This window comes from Pinus tabuliformis, chromosome 9, assembly GCF_031772625.1.
Source record: "Pinus tabuliformis cultivar Carrire ecotype Pingquan chromosome 9, CPIR1, whole genome shotgun sequence".
In the NCBI taxonomy this organism is placed as follows: domain Eukaryota; kingdom Viridiplantae; phylum Streptophyta; class Pinopsida; order Pinales; family Pinaceae; genus Pinus; species Pinus tabuliformis.
In genome coordinates, this window is record NC_142307.1 from 1,576,801,349 (window position 1) to 1,576,819,041 (window position 17,693).

Genomic DNA, 17,693 nt, shown 5'->3' on the forward strand with positions numbered 1-17,693 from the left:
GGACATCATTCCTCCTATCATATTTCAGGTACTAGTGGATAGTTCCTCGCAGATATCTCAGTATATCTTTTGCTGCTATACAATGATCATGATTTGGCTCCACTTGGAATTGACTGAGAATGTTTACTACAGAACATATGTCTGGTCGAGTATTCACCAAGTTAGTGAGCCAATCAATTGTCTATACTTGGAAGGAACCACAAGGCTTGAATTAGAACTCCTTAGTCTCTTCAAGTTTGTGATCATCGGAGTGGCCATAGGTTTGCAGTCCATCATGTCAAACCTCTTCAACATCTTGATCATGTACTTTCCTTGACCTAGATAAATTTCATTAGGTCCTTGCCAAACTTCTAGTCCTAAATAGTAATGCATCAGCCCTAGATCCTTCATGTCAGATTCTACTACTAGTTGCTTCTTACATTCTTCAATTCGACCTACTTCACTTGTCAAGAGAAGATCATCTACATACAGAAGAAATTAAGAGCAATACATTCCTTAGTCAATTGGTAAATCTTCGACAAAACGATCTAGTCACAGAGGACAATCAATAATTCCAAAAGTTGAATCTCAAAGCAAATAATATTTTAGAGGATAATCTATTAGACCTATTTATGGGAACTTTAAAGGAAAGCATTAAACATGAGGCGCATCTCTTTGAATGTAAATCTCTAGAGCATGCTTTCAGTTTGGCAAGGAATGTTGAAAGTAAAAAATATGACCACTGGAAAATCGCCATTAATAACTATAGCGAAGATCATTCTCCCTCTCCTTAACCGACAAGGTTGACTCCTCAACAAATGGATGGAATAAGAGCAAATGGACTATGCTTCAACTGTGATAACAAATACAATAAGGGGCATAAATGTAGTGAGAAGAAATTATTCTACTTTGACTTTGAAGAGGGAGAAGATCAAGAATTGGAATAGTCATAAGATATAGGGCTGCAAGAGACTACTCCAACAATATCCTATCATGCATTGGTTGGCATCAATACTCAAATCCTTAAGATAGAAGGATACAAAAGGAATAAGGTAATAGTGTTGATTGCTTCGGGTAGTAACCATAACTTCATCAATTACAAATAAGCAAAACTTCTCAATTGTTTCATATATCTAGCACAAGAGTTTCAAGTAGTGATTGCAGATGGAGGCACCATAAATTGTTTGGGGCAGTGCCATAGTTTAAGCTCAATATGGGGGAGTATTTGTTCGACAATCCCATGATTGCAATACAAATAGGTGGTGTTGATGTTGTATTAGGGGTCCAATGGTTACAATCATTAGGAACAATGACCTTTAATTTTCAAGATCTCTTCATAAGATTTACCTTAGAAGGAAAGGAAATTGAGCTTAGAGGTATCCAATGGAATGACAAAATTACTCAAAAAGGGGTACCTACTTGGGTGTAATGGCACAATTATGTTCACTAAATTTTCAAACGTCGATATCAACTATGTTAGGGAATCTCCATAAAGATATCAATAATCATCCCAAGATATTTGGATTAATGCCTAAGGCTCTTCCAAGTTCCACCTAATCGAGATCATGACCATGCTATTCATTTGTAGCCGGGAAGTGTACCAAAGATAAATGAATAAGGGAGAATCATACTAGAAGTAGAAACAATCCTTGAAATAATGATTAAGTAGATGAAGATCACTGACATATAGTTAAGTGTTGAGGAAAACACTTGTCTGAAGTGGAGGGGCATGTTAAACCCTATATAAGTCCCATTTTAACCCTAAAACCCCTTATTAAGCCCTAGATATTGAGTGATTGCATTTCTATTCTTATATTGTTTTGTAGGTTAGAACCCCTCATGGTCCATTTTATTATAATTGTTCCCCCTGTCTCTTGTATATATGCTAAGTGGACCTAGTCTTAGTATCATCAAATAAAATATTGTCTTGTACACTGTATTCATTGTTAAAGGAGGCTTCCCCTTGAAGTGTATTGTAATTATTGGTTTCTTATCATTTTTAAGGCGTGAGGATCATAACAATAAAGAAGGGAGTGTTAGTCTTTGTTTGAGAGATTGCTACATGGGAAGATTCATTACTTCTTGTCTAGTTCTCTTACATCCTACCAGGATCATTGAGTGACAGTGTTTCGAGGCATATTTCTAGGACATCTTGTCCAAGCTCCACCTCATGGAGGCCATTATCAGGTCCACTATCATTTGTTGCAAACATATAGTTCCACAACCCATAATTTAGGTAGAGCTTTGGGTCCACCCATTTCACCTTGAGCTCCTTTTCCGCTTGGTCTCTTTCCTCCATAGAGTTAGGGCTTACAGAGACTTTGCTACCAGGAGAGAGAGTTGACCCTATCTTGCACTTTGTTCTTCGAGGCCATCGCTTCGAATAACCCCTTTGGTTGTGCTCATGGATGGTTCACAGAGGCATCTTGGCTCCTTCAGTCGATAACCATCTCCCTAGAGCGCCTTCCTCTTGTTAGTTTTCCACTTGACGAACTAGTACATCACTTACCAACTCGATAGATACTAAATCAAGGCATCAAAGAGCATATCTACATATTATACATGAAGGTCACTTGGACATCCCCCTTGGTGGGCCTTGGCCCAAAGATATCCTACCTAGAACATATTTTGGAGTTGCAGGATGGCCTGATCATTTGCCCCCTTTATACTTGCAACTGCAAACATTGGATGCACTCACTTAGGATCCCACTGAGATAACTTCGGGTTGGGTCCCATCGACTTCGGGTGGATACAGATCACCATATAACACAATCTCATAGGGTATGCTATTTGTGCCACCTATAGGAGCTGGGGACCGAGATGCATCTCATTTTTCAGTGCGCCATATACAATGAGATCAAAGGATGATATCATTGCCTATATAGAGAGTCCGGAGGATCCCTCTCTACCTTATTTTGGTATCCTGAGCAGAGTTGCCTAACCCTCTTCATCAGGGAGATCTCAGATCCTACAGCCCCCCTTAGTCGGGATGATTCGGATGATCACATTATACTTTCAGGTTGATCCGGTTGATTGGAGCAACAAGCGACAAGTTGAGTTTTAAGATATTTCAGATGGTAGAGCAGTGAGACCTCAGGAAACCTGGAAAATCTACAAGAAGTTTTGTGACATTAGCTGTATCTTTCTTTGACCTCACTGAAAAGCATGATAAAGAGAGACTTCTGATGGACTGAGAAGTAGAGAAGGAAGTACTCCCTGTTTTTTGAGAGACAGGTAATATGTGTACCTGTAGCTACTCTATCTTTTGCATACTTGGCAGTGAAAATTGCCCTGGTTGAGTTCTTTAGAGGTGAAAATTACCAAATTGGAACTGGCGTGGAGGAACCTTGACGACAGAACTACGTGGAATAATCAGGGTACCAGAAATCGCCAAGAAACAAAAACTTAACTGGAAACAAAAACCCAGATCCAAATGCCAGGTGGATGATATATGTGGTGTACACATGGAATCCACATAAGCTACCTTCATGACACATGGAATCCACATAAGCTACCTTCATGAATAAACTTGTGATGTGTCATGCTGATGTGGCAAGTTGATGGCATATGGAACCTGATGTGGCACAGTGATGTGGTGTCAGGAACATGTTACATAGCATCTGGAAGTTAGAAATCCATTTTTTCACTTAAATATTATTTTGTGTTTCCTTCGGATCGTGGATATCCCGATATCTGGGAATCCAGATAAATGGAAATTCAGATGTGAAGTTTGGGGTCCGGAATCCATCTTTTTGAACTAAATGACTTTTTGAAATATTCTGGATAGCTGAAGTTCCAGTTATCTGGGAATCTGAATGTCCAGAAAGTTGTCCTCTCAAACACAGTGGAAATCCAGAAATCTGGCTTTTTCATAAAAGGTAACTTTTAGAAATATGTAGATCCGGTTATCCAGATGTTTAACCCCTGCCTGGATTTGGTTGTGACCAGGCAACTGATGTCTCCAGCTTGTGGATGTGGTGCTGTATGGTGGCAACACGTGGGCACAGTTCTGCCACATGTCAGCTGTACAGCTGGTGAGGTGTCATGGTTGCTGACATGTCAGCCATGTGTTTTCTCTATGATCTGGTGATGTGGCATAAGGTAGTTAACATTTTTAGGGTCAACCTCATGTTCCAAATTTGAAATGAAATAAAATTTGTCGTTGGAAAGTTCTTGACAAGAATAATACTATGGTGGCCTCAAACAAGAGGTTTGGGATAGTATAGGAAGGAAATTTGAAATTCCCATCCTCCTAAGGCAGCCTAGAGGGCTAAGACTGAAAAATAAAATTGAGTCCTCAGTAAAGAACTTGAAAAAAGTCCTGTATATCGTCCTCCATTATCTTAATTTTAGGACTCAGATATTATTATTATTATTTTGAATTTTTTAAATAAATAAAGAATGTATCAAGGGAATTTGTCCAAGGCCTGTTTGCCCAAGAGTGGGTTTCTGGATGGACTGTCCCCTGTTTGTAGCTTCTTAGAGGCTGCGAAGCACATCTTCTAGGATTGTCAGTGTGCTCAGAGATGCTGCAGATATTTGCAGGATCAGTAGTTAATCCTTTTTCAGGGTAGGGTATTTTGGTGGGCTGCTTTGTTTGGTGATTTTCAATTCCTGAGTTATTCTGCCTTAACAAGTGTTTGACACTACTGGGGGATTTCAGCCTTATTCAAATGTAAATCTGTTTTTGAGCTTGAGGTTAGCTCATTGTCTGCATTTTGTTCTTGTGCCATGACTAAGTATGACATCTACTTCTATCTAAGGGTTTACTGTTAATCAAGGCTGCTCATTCCTTGGATCCCGTTGTTTGTTCTGACTTTATTTCCATCCTAGTTGCATTACGTAAATGGTAATGATGTTCATTTTAAATATCCTTCCCTTCTTTGTTTTTTAAATATTTTTTTCTGTAAATATAAGATATATTTAAAAAAAGGAGGAGATTATCTGATGAATTGCCCAATAAATATGGAGAATTCAGTAGTTCTTTTTCATTTTTACTAGATAGTTGTTTGTTCTGACTTTATTTCCATCCTAGTTGCATTACGTAAATGGTAATGATGTTCATTTTAAATACCCTTCCCTTCTTTGTTTTTTAAATATTTTTTTTCTGTAAATATAAGATATCTTAAAAAAAAGGAGATTATCTGATGAATTGCCCAATAAATATGGAGAATTCAGTAGTTCTTTTTCATTTTTACTAGATACAAATTTATCTACATTTTTGTTTATGATTGGGCTAAATAATAACATGATTTATTTGTGCAATACTACTGGCACCCTATAAATATGTTGAATCTGTCTTCATTTTGCAGACAATCACAATGCCTTGACAATTTCTACTCTTTGGCTTCCTGTTCTTGCTGTAAGTATAATAATCTATCGACAATCTTTTATTGTCTAAAAGGCCATTGGAGGCACAATTCCTAGCGGTGTAGTTAACTGGCAGTTTATGAAACAAATTTAGTCAGAATAAAACATCAGCTTATGCCCTTACAAATCTGCTGCATGTCATTTGCCTGTGTAAATTCATGTTTCAACATTTCTTAGTACATCCCTTTCTGTATTGCAGGAAGCTTTATTAGTGGTTAAGGGAATTTCTGTCTTGTGTGATTCTGTAGATATATGCATTGGATCTTCAAATATTTTATACTCTTTTATCTGCTGTTATCGGAGGACTCATTGGAGCACGAGATCGACTGGGAGAGGTGCATATAGTCCTTTCAATTATCTTTCAAATTGTGAATATGTGCCAGGGTGCTTTAGTTGTAATAGTAATTTGGCTCCCATCATATTGCAGTTAATTTACTGTTAGAGTTTGTTCTGTAGATTTTAATTGTTAGTCTATCCACATTCTGTTTGGATACTCCTGAGTGGTTCTTATCCATGATTAAAATCTGTAGGATTTGTCTCTATAGTCATAAAGTTTTGCTGTTTAAATTTGGTTATTTGTGGACAAAATAAATTTTCTATCCTTTCTTTCTTGCTTTCGGTTATCAAAGTGTATGGATAACGAAGTGTATTTTGATTCTATCAAAGGAGCTGATTTTGTTAATACACAAGTAAACCACATTTACATTTTAGGTCAAGAATAGTTACCGTTGAGTTTACGGTTGTTGGGACATTTTTATAATGCTTTCTATAATTTACAGATACGATCTATTGAGATGGTCCATAAACGCTTTGAGACTTTCCCTGAAGCATTTGTGACAAACCTTCAGCCACCAATGCTCAACACGTATGCTTTTAAGAGCTCGTTTTTAGTTTTTCTTCTTGAAATCTTGAAGCTGTTTCTGATATAAGTTCTGTAATTGTGTTTTCATATGTGATATGAAAGCAAACTGAAGTTCAGCAGTTTTAAGTATTTTTTGTTTTCTCTACTACTAATCAAGACTTTTTGTTTTGTTTTGTTTTGATTGCAGGCTTCATAGTGGTTATCTTAATGCTGAGGTGAAGTATTATACACTACAATTGAATTTTCAAATGAGTATGAAAAGTGATTTCCAAGCTGTGTTTGTTTACTTTCTTTGTCTCTGATCCCAGAGAATAGAATTCTATCTATATCGATATTATTTCTGTCATTGATATAAGCTTATTATGATGCTTGATGTACTGCGTATTTGCCTTTTTCTGACCTGTTGGTGTTCTTTTTGGATAGCATATTTTCTTACATCTATGTCACATACCTTAAGGTACTTGATGCAGGAGCATCCGCAAGTCAAACTCACCTTTGACCTCCATAAGTCAAAACCCATTTACTAAGGGAGTTGGTTCCCTGTTTTATTTTCAAGGGAAGTTGGGTTCCTTAAGTTATTTTAATTTGTAATAATTAAATTATATATAGTCTAGAAGGATTCAGAATTGTTAGGGAGTTAGCCGAATGTCATATAGTTTCTATGTAAAAGGGATAAATTAGATAAATTTGGGATTTGGTTAGAGAAAGTAGGAATTAATTCTGGGTTGTTAGGTTTGAACGAGAATTCTATTAAAATAAATTATAATTCTCTTTTTTTCTCTGGAGTTATTAAAAGAATTCTCTTACGTAATAATCAAAGTTTTAGAGAGGAGTAAGATTGGAGAGATTGAGAGATCTGCGTAAAGGGATTGTGCACGATTGTGAAATAATTATTTTGCCTTTCATTCAAATTCAGTATTCAGTATCAAATTCCCTTGTGTATGTTATAAATTGTGCATGTACTGAGTTACCTTGTTGCAGATTCACAGAGAGCGTGGAGCCGAGGCGGGGTCCAAACTGTTGTATGGACCCCGTAGAGCAAACTTAGTCGATTTTCAAGTTTTCTTGCCTTTGTGTATTGACAGGGACAAAATTTTTCCCCATCAAAGCATTGTCGTCTACGTCCTAGCCATCGACCATCAGATTGTTGAGACTCTTATATATTGGCAATCAATCTTTTGGTGCAATCTAACAACACTATGTTAACTAAGGGAAATAAAGACAAAAATTTTCCTGTTGCTTGTTGTCCTGCCTATCGCCATTGCTTGACCGGGAAGCAAAAGGAGCTGAAACATGGTGACGATCAATGAGTAGGGCTTGTGATCTAGGTGGCTCTAGAGACACACACAGGACAGAGAGGGCTTATGGAAGCTCAAAATTCAAAATGTTTGGATTATGCTCGAACTAAGTTCATGTTAAAGGTCTCGTCGTCGTGATCGCGGTGGTGCGAACGGTTCGTGAATCCGAGTCCGGATGAGGAGGATAGAGGAAGTCGAAGTTTTGGTTGACTTTTGCTGACTGGGTAGGCTTAATGGAGACACAATTTAGAATTTTTCCGACGGATGGAATCTGGCCAACTCCGGCCGGATTTTGGGCAAAATTGTCGCCTTGTTAAAAAGACTTTCGGTCAATGTTCAAGAATTTTCAAAATCAAATTCTTATATATATAAAACAAAAAAAATATATAAAGGAGGTGGTGGGCCACCACCCCCACCGCCCCACACCTTACCATATGCCATATTAAAACAATGTACCGTATGAAGTGTGAGGCCGGCGGGGATCGAACCCGCCCGACCCATGTGGGTTGGCCCCCACCGGGCGGCCTCATATCTCTTTAATGTGCCAACGTACCAACCTTAATGCAACAACCAAACATTAAAACTGTAATGCGCCCAAACATTAAACACGCCCAAAATGCAATACGAAGGTTATGGGGGCAGGAGTTCCAATGCGGACTTGACCCCCCACCAATAATGTTTGTGGGTTTTTTTAAAAACTGTAAATTATTAAAACGTGAGGGGGTGGGGATTGACCACCCGACCCCCCTCAACTATTTTCGCCTTCATACCAATCTGCCAAACAGATTCTTTAGGATATCTGCCCATAAATTTATATAAACTTTCATTTCACCATTGTGCGCAGGTAGATGGAGGAACCAGGAGCGTGCACAGAAATCGAGATGTAATTTTTTTAATTAATTTATTGCAGGTGGAACCATGATTGGGCAAAATTCTCAGGAGGGTGAAATTTTTGCAGTGTCCAAATTGGACAAATTTTATGTCGATCCTACACCTCTCGGTGACACGAACCCGATGGTGCAGTCAGTTTCCTGATCTGAGCAGCAGATTTGCAGAGGACCCAGAGGAGGGAATCTTTGAGGAATCTAGGGGGAATCTAAAAGATTCCTTAAGCCCCAAATTTTCACTTTCTCAGAATTCAGAAATTTGACAGTTGACTTTGAACTATTTGACGCCACAAATCTGATGGTGTGTTCAGATTTTCCATTTGCTCATTTCATTTTTCGGCCACTTTTCTAAGTGGAGTGCAGGTGTTAGCATTCAACATGCAAGCAGACATTCCATGAGATTCGACGCAACGAGATGGATGGTCCGGCCAGCTTCAGCAGTTTGACATCCTTTTCTTCAGATGGCCTCAAGATGTGAGGTATATGCAGTGTGTTCATGTACTTCTTTTTGCTATGCATTGTGCTGCACAGATCCCTATTTGATGTTTGATGTGGGATCTTGTTTCTTACTTGTTTTCATGATTCCTGCTTGATGTGATGCAGAATCATTTGTATGATGTACTTGTTGTCATGATTCGTCATGGTTTGTTTGAGATCCCTTTGTCGTTATGTTGATGGGATACTCATGTGTCGCCATGTATGTTTGCATTGAGATCCCTTTTATGCCATGTTGGCGGGATGCTCATTATCATCATGCATGAGTTTGTGTCATATTGATAGGAGTCCTTTTTGACTGAGATTTCTTGTAGTGGAACATCTCTTGGAGCCACTCCTGTGTGAGGGCCTTTTCCTTGTGTGATTGAGACATTGCCTCTTATGTACATCATCATTATTGACAACACTTAATGCAGCGGCCTACACCATCTTGACACCAAGGCCCAAAGACGTAGTCCCTCTTTGACGAACTCCGTTATCAACGGCTTATGTTTTCATGTGTTGATGAATGTCATGTTCCTCTTCTTTACAATATGTAGATGTACTCATTTATGTCCTTTTAAAAATGCAATTTAACACATCACGAAAGTAAAAGGTCTTGGAAGGGTCCTTTGTCACACCCGGACCCAGATCAGCTTATCAATTCTTGGAGCCAACAGACGGAAATAAAGTCCGTTAACCTTTCTCGTTTATTGTTGAGTGGCCACTGTGGAGTGCTCCACTGCCAACTCTTTATTACCAAAGGCCATCGAGTACATACAACTGACATCTATTTGGGCAGGTCCACCAATTAACGTCCTAGGTAAGCATAAATTTCTTCCATCAAGTGCTGTCTCGTCATTGGGATGGAGATTATAGAGTGTTTGCATAGTTGTTGTTTACGAGATTGCTTGGTGGTCTGACAGGCAATAACTGGTAGCGCCTTTTGACTTTGGCACTTGGCTATATTGTCAAGTCACGTGGATCATGGCGTTTAGCGCCTAGTGACAAGAGAATTGGTGTCACCTCAGATTGTTACAATTGAGAATTAAAAGAGAGGATTTCAAGTTTGTTGTAAGACTCAGTAGGCATCATCGGTGGTATCAAAGAAATGTAAAAAAAATGGTAGACTGAGAAGGAGTAGTGAGAGGAGAAGTGAGAAGAGCAAGCAAAGGACGACCTATAGCAAATACGACCTTACAAGCGGAAGTGTGGCGGTTGCAAACGAGGATGGCAACCATGGAGATTGCACAGAGGAGAGGTGCTGACACAACATATGCCAATGATGCAGTGGAAGAGTCTGCCAGTGAGGAAGAAAGAGAAGTATCAAGAGAGGAGAAAATGATGAAGATATTTGCCAAGATGCCCACCAGACCAAAAATGGAAGTACCAATGTATGAAGGTAATTTGAATGTTGGTGAATTGATGGATTGAATTAATGCATTAAATAAGTATTTTGATTATGAAGATGTTGAGGGGGGACAAGTGAGTCAAGTATCCAGTGACCGAGCTCAAGGTAGATGCAGCTCTATGGTAGGATGAGGTACATGTAGAACACAAAAGGAAAGGAAAGGCCAAAATTAAAGGTTGGGATAGAATGGTGGCGAAGCTTAATGGTAAGTTCCTACCTAAATATTATCAAATCAATCTTTTTAAACAGTTACAAAACCTAAAACAAAAGTCTATGTCAGTCAATAGATATGCTTAAGAGTTCTATAAGTTAAATATTAGAGTCGGTCATGTAGAAGATGCTGAGAAAGTTGCTAGATATATAAAGGGTTTGAGACTTGATATTTAAGATGAAATCAACCTGTTATCCTTGAAAATCTAAGTCACATGACATGTCCCTCCCTTCCCCCACATGTTGCAAATCTTGCATGTCCGACACAATTCGAGCTTGACATGTGTTCCCTACTGGTGTCCCAAAATTTGACATGTGTCTTGTAAAAAAAATCTCGACATTTATTGCCTCATTCTCACGCGATTCAGTCACAATTTTGGAGTTCTCGAAGGTTTTGAAGTACAGTCAAGGGAAATTAAGCAATGTTAGAAGGGATTCCAAGTGTTGGGAAGTGGATTTGTCCAGGCCGTACTAATGCTATTAATGGTATTGTTAAATTCTTAAATGTCACTTTTACTTAAATTTTTAACATTGTCATGAAATGAATTAGGATGTTTGAGTGTTGTTTAAGTCTCATTGGATTTCATATGGAGAAAGTAGAATTTTAGATCCCACTCAAAATCCAACAGACTTATCATTTCTTAGGATTTCAAGATTGAGGGTATTACAATGTTTCCATTGCAATTTGTCATGTATGAGGGTATGGAACTAACATTTAATTAAGAGGAAGAAGCCCTCTATGTACCTTAATGTTGGTGGCAATGATTATTGAACTCCTCTATCATGACCATAGTAAAAATGAACCCAAACATAATCTCGATTTGACATGTTACTATTTTGATTATACATGGTACTAGTCATTTGTTGTAGCATGTTTTATTTTTGGACTATACGGGCCATTTAGGGCCTCTTTGTTGATATATATTTGGCTCAAAGATGGATTGCATTTGCACTTAAAGCTATTTTGATTATATGCATTAGTTGTGTATTGAATTTGTATCATCATCATCTAAATGTTTTATATATTTTATATTTTATGTGTAATTCACTAAAGTTTATATTTTTTAATATATGATATATAATGTGCCCTCTATGTCCTGTTCCAGGGGGTTGTCGTGTCATGTTCCAAGGCCACCATCATTCTCTGTTCATGGAGAGCTTTATGATGATATGAGTTTTTATCCCATTCTGAATTTAGGACACCAAGTTACAATCCATTAGAGGTTTTTTAATTGGTGCAATGTTAGTGTGGCTATATTGCTGACATGTGGTAGATGATGTAGCACCCCAGGTCCACATGTCACATCGAAGATGGTGTTGAGTCAACACTAAAGCTAGTTAGCCTTGCCATGTCATCTGTTGGATCTAATTATTGCTTTATCTTCATCTATACAAATGGAATTGAAATTAAATTTTAATTCATTATTTAATACACACCCACCGACATTTTACATATGTAATATACCAAATCAATTTTTAGAGTGCAAATGGAATAACCCATTCACTGAAGAAATTTATGAAGTGTCAACAGAATTCACCATGTGTTGATGGAATCTGCAAACTATTGATGGAATTCACAAAGTGCTAATGGAGTAACCCAACCACTAAAGAAATTCTGAAAGTGTTGATGGAGTTTGCAATGCGCCGATGAATAACCTAGCCACCAAAGAAATTCGTGAGGTGTCGATGAAATTTACCAAGTGCCTATGGAGTTTGCAAAGTTCCAATAGAATGCGTAAAGTATTGATGGAGTAATGCAACCACCGAAGGAATTCTCAAAGTGCTGACAGAGTTCACAAAGTCCTGGTGGAATAGCCCGCTGCACAACCATAGAATAAATTTATCAAGTGTTCCTGGCGGAATAGCCCGCTGCCCAACCATAGATTAAATTTATCAAGTGTTGATATAATTCACAAGGTGTCCATGGAATTCACTAAGAGTTGATGGAGTTTGCAAAGTGTCGATGGAATAATTTCATAATGCATTGGCAAAAAATAGAATTTGTACATTGTGATTCCTTTATCCATCCCTTGATTTTCGATGGACTTCATTGGGCATCCACCAAAAGGTAAAGTAATTTCATTTTGATTGCATTTACCATCAGCCCGATTGCTAATGAGCTTCTTTGGGCAACAACCAAAAGGTAAAGTTTTTACATCATATTACAATTACCAAAGGCTCGATCACAGATAATACAAATTCTTTCCACCATCACAAATAAAATATACCATTGCTCTGAAACTAGTATGGGAAGGATTTTTACGAGCTCCAAAAGAATTAATTCCTTTGAAGAAACTATTGAATCTATGATAATTACATCTTCTGCAAGAAGCATGTCAAATTCTTATAATGAATAAATCTAACCAAAAATTATTGAAATTTCAACATGTATGCAAATCATTGCATATATATATATATATATATATATATATGCGCACACACCTTGAGAAAATGAGTTACTACAAACATTCATTAAATTCTGGTAAATAAATGCATTGTTACCAGGAATTTTTGAAACCCTAATATTCATGCAAATCTTTGCAGAGAAGTATATATGTGTGTTATAGAAATGAATTCTTACTTCTAGAAAATATGCTATTATGAGAATTCATTAAATCCTTGTAAATAAATAAATTCTTACAAAAAACTACTAAATCAACAATACTCATATCTTTTCATAAAAATATATGAGTATATATATATATATATATATATATATATATATATATATATATATATATATATATATATGATTTCTTACCTCTATATGACAAATTACTACAAGAATTTATTAACTATCAGGAAGTACTATTCTTACTAGTAATTATTAAAACTCCAATATTCATGTAGATTCTTGCATTGGAGTAAATGTATGTACTATATAAATTAATTCTTACTTATAGAAAATAATTTATTACAAGAATTCATTAAAATATGGTAATTGAATAAATTGTCACACATAACTACTAATCTCATTATATATGAAAATCTATGCATAATAATATATCTGGGTGATATAATGATACTCTCTCTCTCACTCTCTATATATATATATATGAGTTTCCTTTCCATGCTTAAACAACAACTTAGGGCACACAAAACCATGAACTTACCGATATTGATGCACAAACTAGTGTTATCAGAACCACACCGAAGTTGGTGGAATCGACTGGCCCGACTGTTTTTGGCCCAAAACCTGTCTGAACCGGAATAGGTTGGTTTGGTACCAAATCTGCCTATTCCACCGAACCGGTCGGTTTTTGATTTTTTTTTTTTCATTTGGTTGGCCCACTTCGAATTCTCCCCTAGGCCAGCCTAATATTCAAGCCTATGGTACTCAGCCTAATATTCAAGCCTATGGTCCTATTATTTCTATGCATTTTACTTAAATTTTTAACATTACCATGAAATGACTCAGGATGTTTGAGAGTGGTTCATCCTCATTGGATTTTATACGGAGAAATTAGAATTTTAGATTTCACTCAACATCCAACAAACTTAACAATTTTTCAAGATATCAGGATTGTGGGGATTGCAATGTTTCCATTGGATTTTGTCATGTACGAGGATAAGGAACTAGTATATAATAAAGAACACCAATCCCTCTATGTACTTTGATGTTAGTGGCAATGGTTGTCGAACTCCTCTATCATGACTTTACTAAAAATGTACCCATCACTCAAACAAAATCTTGGCTTGACATGCTACACTTTTTCTATCTTATTTTAATGCTTAGAGGGTTATATTGACGATGAAGATCCCAATATAGGCAATGATTGCAGACTTGGATGCTACTCATTCTTCAAATGAGGATGAGGAGGATGATCAAGATGATGATTCTGATGATGACATTGACAATTAGCACTTGTAGGCTGTAGCTGTAGTATCATACTATCATGTTATTTTTGGACAATAAAGGTTTTTTAGAGCCTGCTTCTTGATTTTTTTGGTTCAGTGATGTTTTGCACTAAGTGCTATTTTGGTTATATGCACTATTCGTTGTTATATAAATGAGAACTTTTGCATATTTGTGTATAAATGGTTTGGATTCATATGGATACACATGAATATATATGTTTTTCTTTAAAATATGAATATTTTATGTGTTTTTGGTAAATGGTTATTTATTTATTTATTTTTTATTTCACCGGTTTTTTGCCGGTTCTGACCGGTTCTCGGTCCACAAGGTTTTTCGGTTCGATCACTGGTTCGGTTCTGATAACATTGGAACAAACATGGCAAAATAAAATTACCGGCTTGTATGTATTATGAAAAAATAACCAGGCTTTATCAATTGTATTTAATTGAGACCATAAGGCTAAATTGCTTTGAAGCTAGCCGCTCCTGAAAACACATTTGCAGAGAATACCTTTATGTCTTAACCCCAAATCAAAATAGATTCCAGCTATATGAATACCATAGCTGTCCTCTTCAAATCAGCCCTTCGAACAATTGACACAACTTCATAGATTCATTAGAGAATATTTCAACAAATTAACTCAAATGCTTTGCAAAGACTTGTATCATTTAGTCTTCGTCATAAAAACTTAGGATTTTACTCTCGTAGCCAGATTTCTAAACATACTTGGACATCTTGCTCTATCCATAACTCCTTTGGCATGGTTAGTACAAGCATAGCCCTAATATTTGAGACCCACAGGGTCTCTGTTTACAAGTCAGCCATCAATGCTGCTCAAGAGGCTGAGAAACAGATTTTTCCTTTGTCCTTCCAGCATCGAATTCTTGTTCAAGAGGCTTGTTACAACCTTGTCTGCAAGGATAGTTGGTTTATGGGACCTCTAAAGGTCCTCTGTCTCTCATTTTCCATTTAGATAAAAATTCAGGCAGACGGCCACATATGTAAATTCATTAACCATTATCACCACTCAATAGGAAACCACATTTATTTGCACATTTGCAATCATCATTGTCATGTCAACAAATGAAACTTCACATTGCCAATTGAATCACAGTGAAAATTATTTGTTGGGAACCAATCTATGGAGGAGCTTTTTTCCACCCAACCATAAATTCAATTGTGCCACTGCGCTCTACAACTGGCCACCCACTAGCTAAGCCATGATACCACATGGGAAAATTGTCAATGATCAAATAAATGGGCTGGGTGATGGGAACTCTCCTTCACTAAAATGAAAACATGAGAGAGCTCCTCTGCATATTGAGCCTGGGGTCTCCACAATGTCCAGATGCCTCTCAGCTGGCTAGCATAGCTATTATGGAACTCCCTTCACTGCTGCACAATTCATTGGTGATTTCCTTGCCCATTGCTTATCATGCTTGCCCAAAAATTATCAAATTGAAGCCCTAGAGCTCAGCAAAGTTCTAGAGCTCTCTTGCAAGTCTTTGTCATGTAAAATTTGTTTTTAGAGAGCCCAAAACACATCAGTATTGATCCAATATGCAATTGGTACTTTTCTGGGTGTATTTGGCCACCTAAAACACATATATTCACTTAGAAATCCCCGACAAGCTTTCCACACGGGAGTGTCAGCAATCCACTCATGAATGTGCTGCTTTAGGCACATATGTGCCTCTGATCTCTTTGTACAGGCTGACAATATGGCTGAAAAGTACAAGCTGATTGCACTCTCTTTTTGCTGTCCTATATGACAGAAATAAATCTAAGGCTCTTGGAACTTGGAACTATGTTGGTAATTGTTAAATTATGCAACTAGGGTTAAATGCCACTTTGGACAGCTCATTTGATGGAGATAATTATTTCATTAAATTCCTCTTTCTAAGAGGACCAAAATCGACCTAAAGATCACTTAAATCAGACAAGTAGAAGTGCATTTTTGAATTAAAAGCCCTCTTATGTGAAATTGTCAAGATCGGCTTCAACTTCAAGTAGGCTCATGAAGCCCAAACGACTTGTCTTTTCACCCACATGGATTCATATAAATACATGAGACATCAAACCTCTTTAGGCACCTCATCCACACAACATACATCTTCTCTCTCCGAGATCAAGTTTCGAACCCATGGAAGTGGATTCAGGCATCGATAGTGAGTCTGATCATGAACATACGTTGCAAAACTAGTCTCCCATTACACAATCTCCTCATACGCAACAAGAACAAGAACAAGACCAAGAACACACGCAACATCAATATGTCGAAGCATAGGGCATGGCCGTGCCCCCACAGCGTCAGTAGCACCAGGGATCAGTGGCAGCGGGGCCAAGGCCTGCGCCGACTTACAGAGTAGTCAATGCCATAATAGATGAAAAGGAGGATGGGCTGGAGTCGAGATGCGGGCATATGCTAACCGCTGTGGCAACTGTCGGGGATGAGGGTAGTGCTGGATATATTGTTATTGGTCCTCGTTTGATTTTTTTCGGAGGTGCCACTGCTCTGGAGGGAAATTCTGCGGCTACCGGACCACCGTCCTCTGGTGGGAATGCTGGAATTACTTTGAAAGCAATTGCAGACGGACCCGACAGTGCCCCGGAACCGGCTTACACGGCAACGGTGGACGAGGTCTTGGACATCTGCTGAGAATTCCTACCAACTTCAACGACCGTAGTAGCAGAGCAACAACACAATAAGGACCCCGGGGAAGCCGAAACGCCCCTATCCAAAGATTTCAACAACAGAGGTCCGCTGGAGTACTTACAGCAGTGCCACAATATGGGTGAGAATGTATACAGCCCCACCAATATTGCATTAGAAACAGATTTTGCTTTCTGGACATCCCAAATTAGACAAATTATGAGGAAAATGGAACACCTAGAGGTGGAAATTGCAGGCTGCGAGACAACATCGGCACTTTATCAAACAGAGCTCTATTGGTAGAGGGAAACAATGCATCTATTAGAAAAACACTGCAGGAATACCGAGAACAAAGTGCGGGCAGAATTTCGACGAGATTTTACAGGCGGAGATCAGAGATCTTAAAAGCAAACAAGAGGAAATTAGATCCCAACAAATGTCCTTTAAACAAGAAACAGAGTCGCATATCAGCACATGGGCATAGGTGGTCAAAGGAAAGGACAAAGCCCCTCTGCTCATAGCGGTGGAGGAAGTAGTGTAGGCAAAGATTGTGGAGGAAAGAACCCGACGAGCAAGAGAATTAAATCTTAAGTTAAGAGGACTCCCTACACCTCCCCCCTCAACGGACCCAATGGAACTGGGAACAGGTTTCTATGCGACACTCTCGACATACCAGACATAACCTTGGAC

The 17,693-nt window shown here is 37.9% G+C and overlaps 1 pseudogene across 1 annotated transcript in view; it reads left to right on the forward strand.

Annotated features, from left to right (window-relative positions):
* Positions 1-17,693, forward strand: part of LOC149154710 (callose synthase 9-like) — a 241,198-nt pseudogene that overhangs the window by 90,266 nt on the left and 133,239 nt on the right. The window contains exons 20-23 of the transcript XR_016262850.1: positions 5,292-5,341; positions 5,598-5,684; positions 6,129-6,214; positions 6,399-6,426. The product of XR_016262850.1 is annotated as a callose synthase 9-like (transcript). The remainder of the gene's footprint in view (positions 1-5,291; positions 5,342-5,597; positions 5,685-6,128; positions 6,215-6,398; positions 6,427-17,693) is intronic.